At 44.5% G+C, this 17,174-nt stretch overlaps 1 long non-coding RNA gene across 1 annotated transcript; it reads left to right on the top strand.

Moving 5' to 3' along the window:
- Window positions 1–4,950: 4,950 nt before the first annotated feature.
- Window positions 4,951–6,499, top strand: LOC124017529. The gene is made up of 2 exons (XR_006835502.1): window positions 4,951–5,077; window positions 5,717–6,499. It is a non-coding gene; the product is annotated as an uncharacterized LOC124017529 (long non-coding RNA).
- Window positions 6,500–17,174: the final 10,675 nt, after the last annotated feature.

The following is a 17,174-nucleotide window of genomic DNA, read 5'->3' as shown; positions in this document are numbered from 1 at the left end:
ACCTTCTCCGATATGCAATCTGGTTTCCGAGCTGGTCATGGGTGCATCTCAGCCATGCTCAAGGTCCTAAACGATATCATAACTGCCATCGTTAAAAGACAATACTGTGCAGCCGTATTCAACGACCTGGCCAAGGCTTTTGACTCTGTCAATCACCACATTCTTATCGGCAGACTCCATAGCCTTGGTTTCTCAAATGACTGCCTCGCCAACTTCACCAACTACTTCTCAGACAGAGTTCAGTGTATCAATTCGGAGGGCCTGTTGCACGGACCTCTGGCAGTCTCTATGGGGGTGCCACAGGTTTCAATTCTCTGTCCGACTTTTCTCTGTATACATCAATGATGTCGCTCTTACTGCGGGTGATTCTCTGATCCACCTCTACGCAGACAACACCATTCTGTATACTTCTGGCCCTTTGGACACTGTTAACTAACCTCCAGACGAGCTTCAATACCATACAACGCTCATTCCGTGGCCTCCAACTGCTCTTAAATGCAAGTCAAACTAAATGCATGCTCTTCAACTGATCGCTGCCCGCACCCGCCCGCTCGTCCATCGGTTCTGACTTTGAATATGTGGACAATTTCAAATACCTAGGTGTCTGGTTAGACTGTAAACTGTCCTTCCAGACTCACATTAAGCATCTCCAATCCAAAATTAAGTATAGAAATGGCTTCCCATTTCGCAATAAAGCCTCCTTCACTCATGCTGCCAAACCATGCCCTTGTAAAACTGCCTATCATACCAATCCTTGACTTTGGCGATGTCATTTACAAAATAGCCTCCAACACTCTACTCAGCAAATTGGATGCAGTCTATCACAGTGCCATCTGTTTTGTCACCAAAGCCCCATATACTACCCACCACTGCGACCTGTATGCTCTCTTTGGCTGACCCTCGCTTCATATTCATTGCCAAACCCACTGCCTCCAGGTCATCGTAGTCTTTGCTAGGTAAAGCCCCACCTTATCTCAGTTCACTGGTCACCGTAGCAGCACCCACCCGTAGCACGCGCTCCAGCTGGTATATCTCACTGGTCACCCCCAAAGCCAATTCCTCCTTAGGCCACCTCTCCTTCCAGTTCTCTGCTGCCAATGACTGGAACGAATTGCAAAAATCACTGAAGCTGGAGACTCATATCTCCCTCACTAACTTTAAGCATCAGCTGTCAGAGCAGCTTCCAGAACATTGCACCTGTACATAGCCATCTGTAAATAGCCCATCCAACTACCTCATCCCCATATTGTTATTTATTATTTTGCTCCTTTGTACCCCAGTATCTCTACTTGCACATTCAACTTCTGCACATCTATCACTCCAGTGTTTAATTGCTCAATTGTAATTACTTTGTCACTATAGCCTATTTATTGCCTTACCTCCCTAATGTTACCTCATTTGCACACACTGTATATAGATGTTTTTCTATTGTGTTATTGACTGTACGTTTGTTTATTCCATGTGTAACTCTGTGTTGTTGTTTGTGTTGCACTAATTTGCTTTATCTTTATCTTTGGAGGAAACGGTTACAAAAGTATCTATATCCACAGTAAAATGAGTCCTATATCGACATAACCTGAAAGGCAGCTCAGCAAGGAAGAAGCCACTGCTCCAAAACCGCCATAAAAAAGCCAGACTACGGTTTGCAACTGCACATGGGGACAAAGATCATACTTTCTGTAGAAATGTCCTCTGGTCTAATGAAACAAAAATAGAACTGTTTTGCCATAATGACCATTGTTATGTTTGAAGGGAAAGGGGGTGGCTTGCAAGTCGAAAAACACCATATAAGCATGGGGTGGAAGCACCATTTTGTCGGGGTGCTTTGCTGCAGGAGAGACTGGTGTACTTCACAAAAAAGATGGCATCATGAGGTAGGAAAATTATGTGGATATATTGAAGCAACATCTCAAGACATCAGTCAGGAAGTTAAAGCTTGGTCACAAATCAGTCTTCCACATGGACAATGACCCCAAGCACTTTTCCAAAGTTGTGGCAAAATGGCTTTAAGGACAACAAAGTCAAGGTATTAGAGTGGCCATCAGAAAGCTCTAACCTCAATCCTATAGACAATTTGTGGGCAGAACTGAAAAAGCACCTAAATCAGTTACACCAGCTCTGTCAGGAGGAATGGGCCAAAATCCACCCAACTTATTGTGGGAAGCTTGTGGAAGGCTACCCAAAACATTTGACCCAAGTTAAAGAATTTAAAGGCATTGCTACCAAATACTAATTGAGTGTATGTAAACTTCTGACCCACTGTGAATGTGATGAAAGAAATAAAATCTGAAACAAATAATTCTCTCTACTATTATTTTGACATTTCACATTCTTAAAATAAAATGGTGATCCTAACTGACCCAAGACAGGAAATTAAGGATTAAATGTCAGGAATTGTGAAAAACTGTAAACTGTAAATGTGTTTGGCTAACGTGTATGTAAACTTCCGACTTCAACTGTATATGATCATCCAGTCAAACACGTGATTAACGCCCTTTTCAAGACAACCCAGAACTCAGAAACTCTGAAATATCCTACTTGGAAAATATCAGAATCGACCAATAGGAAGCAAAACGCAAAAAACTGTATGTACATTTTAACTCAGAGTTTCAGAGTTGTATTGAAACTCCCTACTAGTTGGCGTGATTATCAGAACATTACTTCTGCTCTCATGGAAACGTTTTCGAACATGTCCATCCAGATACTGAATAGGAAGCGAGACATCCCAGTCCCTCCTTTTTGTGGTTCATATACAGTCAATGAACTAAGCAGACCATCCACGCCTTTAGGCGGGAAAGGTGGAGAACGTCCTCTCTGAGGACACGACAGAGATCAGGAGATGGAGGCAAAGTTTAATTAGGGTTTCTACTTCTCTGAAGAGACCTCTTGTTTGTGGGTGAAGTTGGGCGAGTTGAAGTAACCCATGGGACAGTGCTGCAAGGGATATTTTTTGTAATTTCTCCCAACACGTGGAGTTGGAGCAGCAGGCGGCCTATGTCTAGCTGCATGGGGAGGTGAAGGGAGTCAATGGACTGTGCATCCAGTTGAGTTGTGCTTCCTTTTGCTGCGGCAATTATGGTTGTCTCTTATTTTGCGTATATCCCAAGCCTTTCCTGGTCGAATCTTCTCTCCACCACATCCACTGCTTCAAAGAACTCCCATGTTTTTCTCTCTCCCCTACTCCAATCTCATTATTATTTATATCAGATATGCAACAGAAAAATAGTTACAATGTTTTTTTAATGTAACAACACAAATTCTTACCTCTTCTGCAGGGGGTGCTGGCGTTTTGTCAAGTCACCACAGAGGGTATTGGAGCTCTGCTATGGAAGATGGACTTTAACCCAATTCAGCATCTCCCAATGCCAATTACAAGAACACAGTGATAGACATTTTAAATGCTACTGCTCTTTAACATTTCAGGTACAATCATTAAAACAACATTAAAACATTGATAAACTTTTATAAATTAGAACTATTCAAATGTGCATGAATTAGCATAAAATAACACACAGTAATATTATAGGCCGAAATCTAGAACCGTTCAAGCTAGAGACACCCAACCAACTTTCACCTGTTCCAGCTATCCTATTCTATGAATCATATTACCTCAAGACAAGCTAGCAAGCACACACATTTACTTCAGGAAATGTACTATGAGTTTTTACTTGACCTTAGTTCCCACCAGTGAAGTGTTGCTTCCATGCAGTGGCAGATTTAGGTATAGGCGACATGAGCAGCTGCCCAGGGTGTCATCTTGCTGGGGGCGGCACGGGGCGCCCACACATTTTTGGGGGGAATTGTGACATTTGCACAATTAGTTTTCTATCGCTCATTTGCACGTTACGTCAATGATATCATGTAACCGTGTGGGACTGTAGGTCAATTAACCGTGGGCACCCTGATTCTAGTTTGTGAGCTAGGCAGGCTACTGCTTGGGAAGGTCTCGCACTCAGAAGTACGAGATGGGGAGGGGGGCAGCGGTAGGTTGACCTCAGGTCTCCCCACTGGAAGCCCGAGGTAGGGGGAGCGGGGGAATCTATCAAATAGTGCACCTCTAACTTTGTACACTACTAATGCAATTAGTAAAATCAGTCACACTATGAAATGCTACCAAATTAAACCACAATTCATTCATTTTACTGTGAATATATAGTTTCACAGACATACTGTTGCATTTTTGAAGTGGGGGTTCACCCAGGGAGCCATACAAGCTAGAACCGCCACTGCTACCATGTGAGACCAGTATGCCTACTATTACGGATGGGGAAGGGACATAATGTATGAATCGAATTGTATTGTGGTAAGTAGTTTCTATTGTTTTTATTTCTTTACTTACCTATTGTTCACCTAATACCTTTTTTGCACTATTGGTTAGAGCCTGTAAGTAAGCATTTCACTGTAAGGTCTACCTACACCTGTTGTTTTCGGTGCACGTGACAAATAAACTTTGATTTAATTTGATTTACCTCAAGGGGTCGCTATAAGACCTGTTTACGTGTAAAACTTTTCTTTGCCATTTACCAGGCAAAATATCTTCCATAAATATATGTTGAGCACCATAAACTAAACTACCTATAGGAGTAGTATTGTGGATTCCCCATCATGCTCATTGAGGTCCGCCTTCTCTGAGGAAGGTTTAGAGAAAAATAGTCTCGAACTTCAAATTATTTGCCTGTGAATTTGCCTAATATTCACTGACATTATATAAAGAAAGACAATAATTAAAAACACAAAGGATATTTTGTATGGCTGACAGTCACCCCCTAAGATGATATATATATATAGGAAGAGGTCTCAGCCCTTTGGTTTATGGGAGGTTTCTGATAAACTGTAGGTTTCTATTTGAGGGGTAGGCCAGACAGTTGGTTTTGGGGATGTGCCCTTTTGACCTGACGTCACACTCGATGGGGGTATAACATCCCCTGGATTTGTCCTCTTGTCATTCGCGGTGAGAAAACACAGGAAAGTCACACTACGCGTAATTGAGGTTGATAAAAAAAACATTAACAAAATGACTAAAATTGCGATTGCTTATATTGGATTCCTTCTCCTTGCCGTTCAGTTTTCATCACGCGTAAGAACTGTTTTAAGATGACTTACTCTTTAATATGTTTGTTTCGGTTGAACAAAGTATTTAATTAGGCTATCCATTCTGTAGAGTAAAGGCATTTCAACAGTACAGCTGCAACATTCAATATGGGTTATTTTTGATGAACCATAAATAAATCAGTGTAGGATTTATTTAGACTATCGACGGGTTTTCAAATTGACAAGCTAATGATGGCGCGTATAATTGGTATCCGCAGTTTTCTGTCTGACTGGCGAAATCTAGCGTGCGAGCGCGATATGAAACGGTGACGGACGCCTCCCATCAAATACTGAATCCTTACTATAAAGTTACTTCAAGATGCATAGGCTAATGTAACTTGAGAGCGACGGTATCTTTCTGCTGCGCAATTCAAATGCAGGGTATTGGCAGTTAACATTCCCATAAGGTGATGGCACTTATGACATTTCTCAAGTTTTGTAAGGCGCATGGCAATATGTTCTCCGAACATAGTGCACATGTTTTTGCCGCTTGGAAATAGTCGGATGGTATGTAGGCCTATTGAGAATTGTCCTGATTCGTCAATTGCTTAAACTTGACTTGTTTGTAACATGTGAAGTTTGTCGCCATTCCTCAATGACGCGACCCTCTGCTCTCCTCTTTTAGGTCCAAGCGCAAAACGCTACCACACAGTCCACTGCCATGACTGCTCCGATCAAAGCTGGCGACGTGAGTTCTAATATGTCCAAGATGCCCAATGTCACTACCAAGAACATCACCATTCCCAAAGGAGCCAGTGCGTTCTTGCAGTCCAGCCCCGTCACGCTCCTCATCCACGTTGCGGTGGTGGGTTCGCTCGTACAGGGCCGTTTCTAGAGTACTCATGTGCACTCAACACACAGCCAGGATTAACATCGGCGGCCTAGCTGGGCAAACTGTTTCACAAACCAACTTTAAACATTTCTTTGAGGACCGTCATGTACGCAAATTGGGAAGTACCGGACGAGAACACCTTAATACTTCACGCATGGGAATTCATGTTTGCGCTCAAACCAGTAGGCCTACCCATTCCGTGGACACTGGCCCCAAGCACATATGGCCTAACGTGTGGTCCACTCTGGAGGCAGGCTGAGGATGTACGAAACTCCTTACTTGTTTGGTTCCTGTGTACAGACGACAGGGGTCGTTAGTGATTGTTTTGCAGTTTATGCAGTGTACATTTTTGTTGTGCTAGGGGACAATGTTGGTTGCTTACGCATCCATTTATCTGACCTGTTGCATGTGTCCATACAGTGGTATTTCTATTCCTGCAACTGTAAAGGATACTTTGTCATAGGGTTGATGTACACTTGTGATTTTAGTGTAGTATAATGATTATTGTAAAAACATGATATAACTGTTGCAGCCTAATATATGATCATAGATTGTTCAATAAAGTTTTGACATGTACTTGTGTCAATGTATGTTTCCACTTTCTCATAGGCTAGAATAACATTTGAAATGAACATAGTCCTTAGTATTTTAAAGCTTAGCTGCTCAGTAATAATTATTCCACTTCCTGTGCTAAATGATTACCTAAAATACAAGGTGTAGTGTCCCAATATTTCATGACGCATCCTTGACTAGGCTACTAAACTTTAAACAGTCTTCGCAGATGACTTTTTGTTTTTGCCTCAGTTTTGCACACATTGATGGGCTTTTACAACACATCTGTAAAATTATATCTACTTTCATTCACACATTGTAAAAGTCAACCGTGGTAGTGTCACGCTGTGCTTGAACCCTTTCTGCTGTCACTAATTGGTGTTTCACTGTGGGGGTGCTGTTTTTTGTACGGTGTTTCACATTACCTAATTACAGTCTAATTCTCCACTACTCAAATCTGCTGTTGGAAGAAAATGTATTTTGATAAAGTAACAGCATCAATCTCTTATTGCAAACAGCTGCTGTTTTGACCACTACCTCAAGTTAGACAAAGTTACAGGGTATGTAATTGTCTACTTTGTCTGTTCACCGACTCAATATTGACCATGGAACTTGCAGTACAGCTGTTTTAGTAACTGCATTACCACATCTTCCAACTTTTCCTGAACAACTGCTTTTTTGACCACTAACGCAACAAGTTAAACATTTTCAAAGATACATTCCCATGCTTTTCAAATCTGGATTTGGCATCTGTACCAATCTCTAGATAGCACTGTTTTAGTAACCCATTTCCTGATATCTTCAAACACCTGTCATTGAGATTCCAAAATGGAACTGTTGCTAGGATACTCATCAGATGCCAGATTCCATTTTAAACCAAGTATCTTTCCACCTATTTAAGCATTCACCTTGCGCTAGCTGTCTGACTGGTTCATACTAAATGCGCTTCTCTGCATCTCTGGTAAAATATTGAGAATGTGACTCTTAGAACATTTAATTGCTTGCTCTGTTTAGTCAAGCAACCTTGCCAGCAGGCACACCAATTAAAATAGTTAGACAAGCTACTCTAACTTAGCCTAAAATGGCTTGGTAGCTAGTTGAGGTATTGTATAAGGATCCCCATTATCTGTTGCAAAAGCCTACACATCAATACATACACACAAACTATCTAGGTCAAATAGGGGCGAGGCATTATGAAGTGTTATTCTGCTTTTTTTAAACCATGTTTGTTCATTTGAATGAGATGAAACTAAGTTCCATGCAATAATGGCTTTATATAATACTGTACACTTGAATTTGTTCTAAATTTGGGGTCAGTGAAAATACCCCTGGAGACATGTTTGGTTGGGTAAGTGTGTGTCAGAGCTGTATGTAAGTTGACTATACAAACTATTTGGAATTTTGTCTTATCCAAGAGAAACTGGCAGGCATAGTATTTATATCAGCTCTCTGATTACATTGAAGAGCAAGACGTACCGCTCAGTTCTGGGCCAGCTGCAGCTTAACTTGGTCTTTCCTTGAAGCACTCAACCACACGACTGGACAATAATCACAATAATACAAAACTAGAACCTGCAGGACTTGCTTTTGGGAGTGTGGTGTCAAAGAAGCAGAGCATCTCTTTATTACGGACAGACCTCTCCCCATCTTTACAACCATTGAATCTATATGTTTTGACCATGACAATCTAAGGTAAGTAATTTAGTCTCAACTTGTTCAACAGGTACACCATTCTGTCACGACTTCCACCGAAGTCGGTCCCTCTCCTTGTTCGGGCGGTGTTCGGAGGTCGACGTCACCGACCTTCTAGCCATCGCTGATCCATTTTTAATTTTTCATCTGTCTTGTCTTCCTTCACACCTGGTTCCAATTCCATCAATTACATGTGTATTTAATCCTCTGTTTCCCCTCATGTTCTTGTCGGTGATTGTTTGATTGTATGTCATGTGCAAGTTATGTCCTAGTGTGCGACGGGTTTTGTACCCACTTTAATTATGTATATTTTGGTATTCTGAGTTTTGTGAGCACTTATTAAACGACTCCGTTTATACCAAGTTTGTTCTCCTGCGTCTGACTTCCCTGCCACCAGCACGCACCCATTACACATTCATTACCAAATTCAGCTGGGGTCTAGTACTTAGGGAATTATTTATACCAAATATAATGCTCTTAGAGATGTTAAGCGCCAGTTAATTATTGGCCACACATTCCTAAACAGACTGCAACTCTTAAGGGTTTCATTTGACTTCAATAGCTGTGGTTGCTGATGTGTATGTAGTGGAATTTTTTACATTTATTTAACCTTTATTTAACTAGGCAAGTCAGTTAAGAACTGAATCATCAGCATACATGGACACATATGCTTTGTTTAATGCCAGTGGCAGGTCATTAGTAAAAAGAGTACAGGGCCTAGAGAGCTGCGGTACACCACGCTTTACATGTTTAACATTAGAGAAGCTTCCATTAATGAAAACCTTTTGAGTTTCCTTTGAGTTTTATTAGATCGAAAGGTTCCCAATGTCACGCCTTGGTCATTGTATTTTGTGTTTTCGTTATATATTTGGTCAGGCCAGGGTGTGACATGGGTTTATGTTATTGTATTTTCGTATTGGGGTTTGTAGTATTTGGGATCGCGGCTGATTAGGGGTTTTGTATAGGCTTGGCTGCCTGAGGCGGTTCTCAATCAGAGTCAGGTGATTCTCGTTGTCTCTGATTGGGAACCGTATTTAGGTAGCCTGGTTTCGCTTTGTATTTCGTGGGTGATTGTTGCTGTCTCTGTGTAGTTTCACCAGATAGGCTCGGTCACTTTGGTTTTTCTTTTTACTTGTTTTGGAAGAAGAGAACGAGCGCCATTCTCCTTGCGGAGATGGTGCTAAATACATCAACACGGTCGGTCCCTGGGATTGGGCTGGCCAACACGATTCGGTTTGCTTGGAAGGAAAAGGAGTTGGAGCCTTTAGGACGGGAATCTTTTGGAAGGATAATATTGATGGGGATTCTAAAGCTGACGGTGAAGGACGTGTTTTGTTTCCAAGTCAACTCGTTGGAGGGAGCATACGACGTGGCACTATATACAGAGGAAAAACACGATGATATCCTGAGAAGGGCAAGAGCAGTGGGAGGTGGGAGGCCGATGTGCCACTACGATATAACAAGCCTGGCGAAGAATAACTTTAGGGTTGTAACTGTCAACATTTACAATCCTTACGTTAAGGACGAAGAGGTGAGGGCTTTTCTGGGGAGATACATGGATAACGTCTCCTCAGCAAGGCACCTCAAAGACTCCCCTGGGTTTTGGAAAGGGAGGAGAGGCTTCCAGGCCCTCCTCAGAGAGGACCCAAAGGGACATGGTGGCTACATCCATCCTCCTGCTATGTTCTCCCTAGGGGCTGACAGGGGGACGTTGTTTTATGCACGTCAGCCCCCATTTTGCAGGTGCTGTATGGCCTACGGTCACATATTCGCCTCGTGCAGTACACGAAAATGCAGATTTTGTGCATCTGAGGATCACGAGGCGAGAGATTGTGACAAGCCTAAGACATGCCATGGGTGTGGCTCATCAGCACACCTGTGGCGGGGGTGCCCGGCCCGTCAGAGTTTATATGCGTCTGCGGCTGGGGGGGAGCAGGAGCGGGGGATGGGGGAAGAAGAGGAGGAGAAGGAAGCACGCCTCATGACCAGAGTACAGGTCCAGAGGGGAAGGCCACAAGGAAGGAGGAGGAGCCAGAAGCGGCGGATGGAAGAGAGAAGGAAACGGAAGGCACGGGAGTAGGAGAACCAGGAAAAGCGGTGGAAGAAGGCAACCGAGTGGAGGAGCATGAGAGAGAAGAAAGCGAGGGAGGAGTGGTGGAGAAGGAGACGGTGGAAGAGCAAGTGGACTGGGGGGAAAGTGCCCTGGTGGAAGAGATGAGGGGTATGGTGGAGGAGCTGGCGGGGGGGAGGGTGGTATCTCTCCACTGCCGCCATCACACAAAGAAGAGTATGAAGAGGGGGGGCGATTGGCCGACAGTGAGGGGGAGGGGATGGCCAAGAGAGTGATGGGGGTGGGAGAAACCTCTGGGTTGCTGCTGGTTTCCCCAGGCCCTCAACTTCTGTTGGGTGGGGACACACCTAACAAGACTCAGGACTGGGTACAAGAGGAGGTGGGGAGTTTTTTGTTTGGGGACTCAGCCTCCCCAATTTTTTTCCAAACCAGCTGCAACACTGGGGAGGGCGTGGATTGTGGGGGTAGACCCAGGGTGCAGGGCACCCCGGAGCCAAACACTATTCCTGCATCCTGGGATGGTGTGATGGAGGAAGAGGGGGGGATGTCGGGATTACGGATGGTGTTCTCACCGGTAGATATGGAGCAGGGGAGCATCGGGTGAGTCTCCTGTTTTTTTTTCTGTCTGTGTTTATAATTTGAGTGTATTACATGTTTTTATTTTTTCATGGGGTCTAATTTTACTTTTGTTAGTTTAAATGTAAGGGGTTTAAGGGAATTTGTTAAGAGGAGGGCGGTTTTTCGTTATTTGGAGGGTGTGGGGTTTGATTTTTGTTTTTTACAGGAGGTTCACCTGAGGGATGGAGGGGATGTTAGTAGGTTTAAGAGGGAGTGGGACAAGAGGGAGTCGGTTTGGGGTGTTGGGGGGGGTGCACTCATCGGAGGTAGGGATTTTGTGTGGGCACAGGGAGGTAAAAGTGGAGGATTCTTTTGTGGTAATGCAGGGGAGGGTTATAGGGGTGGATGTCACGATAAGGGATTGTAAATTTATATTAGTAGTGGTGTATGGGCCACAGGTGGTGGAAGCCAGGAGGGAGATGGTGGACTGTCTGACGCCCCTGTGTGTCACAAATAGGAAATTAGTGATAGGGGGGATTTTAATACAGATTTAGGAAGAGGGGGGGATAGCAGTGCGGGCGCCATTGCCAGGCTAATTGCTTGCCATGGTCTGGTAGATGGTGGTCTGCACACTACTCCGAAAATGGACGGTCCTACATGGCGCAACTCCAGGGGGGTTGAGCGGAGGCTCGACTATATTTTTGTACCCAGGTCTTTGGGTAAGTTGTCTGGGCGGCTGTTGCCTGTCTTCTTTTCGGATCACGACGGGGTGCTCCTGCAGGTGGGGTCGCCAGTCTGCCTCTTTGGTAGGGGGTACTGGAAGCTAGATCGGGATGTGCTGGAGGAGCAGGCTTTTGTTGATGGGTTTTATGGTTTCTTTTGGAGGCTTGAGGGCCTCCGGTCCATGTGCGAGGGGTTGTTAGAGTGGTGGGAATTAGTTAAGGTGAGGATTAGGGCTTTTATAATAGGGTATTGCAAGAGGAAAAAAGGGAGGAGAGGAGGGAGGTGGATCGTATCCAGAGGTTAATTGAACTCGAATACGAGGCAGGCAATCTCGGCGGGTCGTTTGACTGGGAGAGATCCGCAACCCTAAAGGCGCAGCTCAGGGAGTTGCAGGAGCGGAAGGCTCGAGCTTTCCTTGAGCGTGCGCATAGTGGCTTTCTAGAACATAATGAGACTTGTTCTGCTATGTTCTTTAAGTTGGTTAGGGCAAGACAGAGTAGGAAGGTAATGCATGGTGTTAGGGAAAAAAATGGTAGTATAGTTAGGGAACCAGAGGATATGGTCAGGGTGACAACTGATTATTTCCAAGGTTTATTTAAGGAAAGGGAAATAGATGTAGAGCAGGGAAATGTGTTTTTAGAACACTTGTCGCAGGCAGTTGCCGGAGGACATTAGAGAAGTGATGGAGGCCCAGATCTCACTAAAAGAGGTTGAGAGCGCTCTTAGGAGGATGGGAAAAGGGAAGGTGCCTGGGATGGATGGGCTGCCGGCTGAGTTTTATCTCAAGTTTTGGGGTATACTTGGACCAGTGGTCCTCGAAGTCTTGAAGGCCATCCTTGAGACGGGGGTCACGGGGGGATCAATGGCTGTTGGTGTGCTGTCACTTTTATATAAGAAGGGGGAAGTAACAGACCTTGGCAACTGGCGGCCGTTGACCATGCTGTGTGTAGATTACAAGCTACTTGCAAAGGTTTTAGCAGACCGGTTTCGCACAGCCCTTCCCTACGTCGTTCATGAGGATCAGACGTGCGGGGTAGAGGGCCGCTCTATTAGATGGAACCTACAGTTAATCAGGGACTCCATCGCTTGGGTTGAAGATAGAGGTCTGCCTTTAATGGTAGCAGCGCTAGATCAGGCGAAAGCCTTCGATCGCGTGAATAGATCCTTTTTATTCAGAGTGTTAGGTCGAGTAGGATTTGGGGAGAAGTTTATAGGATGGATTCGTACATTATATGTCGGAGCGGGGTGCCGAGTTAGTGTAAATAGTTACTTGGGTGACGTTTTTGACCTCTCGTCTGGGGTCAGGCAGGTGTGCCCACTCTCGGCTCTCCTCTTTGTTCTGTACATGGAGCCTCTGGGGGCTGCCATTAGGGCAGACACAGGGTTGTAAGGTTTGCTGATCCCTGGAAGTGGTGGGCTGCGTGTTAAGATGACGCAGAACGCCGACGACACTTCCTTGCTGTTGTGCAAGGACTCGTGCCTGACAAGGTCCCTTGCCATCTTTGGGGATTTCACCCGAGCGTCGGGAGCAGTTCTGAACCATGCAAAGTCTTCCGTCAAGTTTTTCGGAAGATGGCGCGGTAGAACGGATGTGCCTGGGGGGGGGTTATCTCTCTGTGAGGGGGCCCTGAGGATTCTCTGGGTCCATTTTGAGACCTCTGGCTCAGCGACGCTAAACTGGAACATGCGTATCGCAGTGGTACAGAGGAAGCTAGCAATGTGGAAAGCTAGGTATTTGTCTTTTATGGGCAAAGTCCTGGTCCTAAAGGTGGATGTGTTGCCGTCTCTTTTGTATTTGGCATACATCTACCCATTGCCGGCTTGTCTGAGGAGGCCTCTAGTGAGGCTTGTGTTTCAGTTTATGTGGAGTGGCAAGTGCGAGTGGGTCGCCAGGGCACGCATGATATGTCCCATCAGGGAGGGAGGTAGGGGGGGTACCACATTTCCCCCTCATGCTGGACACAATTTTTGTTTCTTTCTTGTTAACGGAGCTTGCTCAGCCAGTGATACACCCGTCCGGTTACCTCCTGCGGGTGTTTTTCTCGTATCAGGCGAGAAGCATAATGGTGTGGTCTAACACGGGTCCTCGGGCGGAACAGCTGCTGTGGCACTTTGGTCATGCGGCCAAGTGGCTGCGTGCGCACCCTGAGGTTGAAGTTGCCCGAGTAGGTTTAGATCATAGGCACCTGTACGAGGAGGTCAGAAAGGCAGGGAGTCCGGCGCCTGTAGTGGGCATCTCGGAAGTGGTCTGGGAGGGAGTGCAGGTGTGGGGTCTGGACAACAGGCTCAAGGACCTGAATTGGTTGAGCCTTCATAAGTGTTTGCCGGTACGTTCCATCTTGTACCGGTATAATTTGGTGCAATCCCCCACCTGTCCAAGATCCTCTTGTGGCAGGGAGGAGACTGTGCGCCATGTCTTTTGGGACTGTGCCTTTGCCGGAGTAGTATGGGCTAGGGCACGGGTGTTGTTAGGTTTGGTAAAGGGGGATTTTGTATTGACGTGGGCCAGGTTAGAGAGGGGTGTAGGGAGAGCGAGAGGGACGGATAGGGACAGGTTTCTGCTCTGGCTTCTCATGAGTCTCTTTAAACGGGGGCTGTGGGGAGCAAGGCAGAACATGGTGAAGGGATAGTGAGGAGGGTGGAAGGAGATTTGAGGGGGAGGATGAAGAGGGAGGAGAGGAAGTGGGGGCAGCATGCTGCTCGGGAGAGGTGGAAGGGGGGTTTAGGGCTTGGTGTCATTTAGATTTGTAAGAGGATAGATTAGGGACGGGGAGATAGGGAGAGGTATTCTGTAGGGTGACGGGGAGGGAAGATGCTCCCCTGAGGTTTTGTTTGGGGTTTATGTTTAGTTTAATTAGTTTATTTAAAATACAATTTTTTTGTGTATTTATGTAAATTATGAGTTGTAAAGAATGAATGGTATTGAAGATAAAAAATTATTTTTATAAAAAAAATTAAAAAATAGGCTGTAATTAGGTTTTACGTTCCGTTTGTTGTTTTGTATTTTTGTAATAGTTATTTCATGTGTCACTTTTTCCAATAAAGTCATGAGTAACCACCACGCTGCATTTCGGTCCGACTCTCTTTCTACAAACGAAGAACGCCGTTACACCCAATCTTCCAACCGAATTATCTACCTGGCTAGCTAAAGCCAACTTCATGAAATTGCTAGGCGGAACGTATTACTGAGAAACAAAAAAACATTGTTTTTGTATTTATTCATCAAGAAGAAATCAATAGCTTAATCAAATCAATTTACAAACATACCTCCTGCAAGGTCCTTCCCATCACCGGCAGCTAAAATCAAATCAAACGCTGTGTGTGACACTCTACTGTAAGGCGTCTAGGTGTAGCAGGTAAGGCGGAGTCAGGCGCAGCACACAGAGATGAGTAATAAACGTACCTTTACTCAAAACAACGAATATTCCAAGAAGTAAAAATAAACAAGCTCACAAATGAGACCAACTTACAATGAACAAACACACACAAAACCATGGGGGAACTAGAGGGTAAAATAAGGAACATAATTATGGGAAGAGAAACCAGGTGTGTACAATGAAGACAAAACAAATGGAAAATGAAAAGTGGATCGGTGGCGGCTAGAAAACCGGTGACGTCGACTCCCGAATGCCGCCCGAACAAGGAGAGGGACCAACTTTGGCGGAAGTTGTGCCATTACACTCCCTCTCCTCCTCCACTGACGATACTGCACACACTAGAGTCTATCCAATGGCCTGCCTAGCATTTCTTTGCTCAGTGCAACTTGGAAATAATCACTTACTAGGGAGAATAGGGGGGTCCAGTTAGTGTGCCCCTCCACAATAATTCTGATGAATTATGATAAAACGTGGACTTAAAAATTAAGTTTAGTAATTATTTTAACATAAACAGGACAAATCTGAGTGGGCACATGCCCTTGTGCCCCCTATGGGCATGACGCCACTGTCCATGCTAGACGCTGGGAGGATCCCGGTCATGGACAGAGGACAGAGTCAAGGAGAAGGTGGCATAGCCGCGGGAAGTAGTTTTGAGCAGGGGGTGCTGACTGAAAAAAATGATCACCTTTATAATAAAGCACTGCATGCATGATGCATCTATGCCGGCTAACAAAATCAAATTCCTCATGTGATGAGTAGCTTAAGCATGGGACAAGATTCGGTAGCAGTATCACTGCAGTATAAATGCATGGAGAGCTGAGGGCAAGAGAATGCCATGTTCCTTACTTGATATTATTCCCATTCCATTTTCTCCAAGTTTAGAATAGTACATTCATAGAAAATCGAAGTGAGACTATTGCGAGCACTGGGGAGAGAAGAGAAAAGAGAGAGAGGGGGGAGAGAGGAGGGTGAGAAAGAGACCTGACTCAACTCAACCCCCCACAATTGAATAGATAAGAGCATAAATATCTATGCATAGTCACTTTACCCCTACCTACATGTACAAATGACCTCGACTAACCTGTACCCCTGCGCGTTGACTCGGTACCGGTACCCCCTGTACATCATCTAATTATTGTTATTTTATTGTGGGACTCACCAGTGTTTGTCAAACAAATGTCTCTTGACCGTAAAGTGTCTGATAACTCTTTCAACTCCTTTCATGCATCCATCATGAGACCCATATTCTTCATAAAATGACCAAATAAAATAAAATGTTACTTGTCACATGCGCCAAATACAAATGCTTACTTACAAGCCCTTAACCAACAATGCAGTTCAAGAAACAGAGTTAATAAAATATTGACAAAATAAACAAAAGTTTAAAATATCAAAAAGTAACACAAGATATTTACATAACAATAGCGAGGCTCTATACAGGGGATACCGGTACCGAGTCAATGTGGGCGGGTACAGGTTAGTCAAGGTAATTTGTAAAGTGACTATGCATAGATAATAAACAGCGAGTAGCAGCAGTGTTGATCTTCACTGGCAGTACACAAGTCATTGTAAAGTGTTCTATATGTAGTTCTATATGATGAAGCCACCCATCGTACCCCTAAGACATTATACTTGACATTAAACACTGTATAAAGACATTACAACTTGTCTATAAAACATGTTAAGTGATTGATTTCTGTACAACACTTCACTGCATCCCTAACAGACAACTCTTTCGACAATTTAAACAATGGCAGCCAATCAGATGTGGAAACTGGCCATATATCAGTTTCCAGTTGAGCGTTGCATTTGTGACTCTCCAGTTCCAGAACATCTGGGAAAAAGGTCAGTGGTTCAGAGTTGTGTGTGGATGTTCTAAGGTAGACAACCAAACAAGACCTCTTGCTAAGATAAGTGCTCTCATTGATGAGAACAGTGAGTTTTGGCCTAGTGCTTTTGATACTGGCCACCAAAGCCTGTCTCATCTCTTTTGAAATGAAATGTATATTGTCTGAACATGTCACGTTTGAATGTAGGACTCGACCCATGTTACCACCGTTGACCCTCTCTAGGTCTATCAGCCCAGGATGGTCCGTGAAGGGACGTTTTTTTTAGGTGACATAGTAAGCCGTTCTGAAGAGATTTGGTAGAAAAAATATACAAATCTGAGGGGGCACATACCCTTATGCCCCATATGGGCATGATGCCACTGTCCACTCTAGCCACTGGGAGGATGCTCTTGTGCATCCTCTGCTGAAGTAGGTAATTAATGGGAGGA

Source organism: Oncorhynchus gorbuscha, unplaced genomic scaffold (assembly GCF_021184085.1).
Source record: "Oncorhynchus gorbuscha isolate QuinsamMale2020 ecotype Even-year unplaced genomic scaffold, OgorEven_v1.0 Un_scaffold_267:::fragment_2:::debris, whole genome shotgun sequence".
Classification (NCBI taxonomy): Eukaryota; Metazoa; Chordata; class Actinopteri; order Salmoniformes; family Salmonidae; genus Oncorhynchus; species Oncorhynchus gorbuscha.
This window is presented reverse-complemented; position numbering and strand designations above follow the sequence as displayed.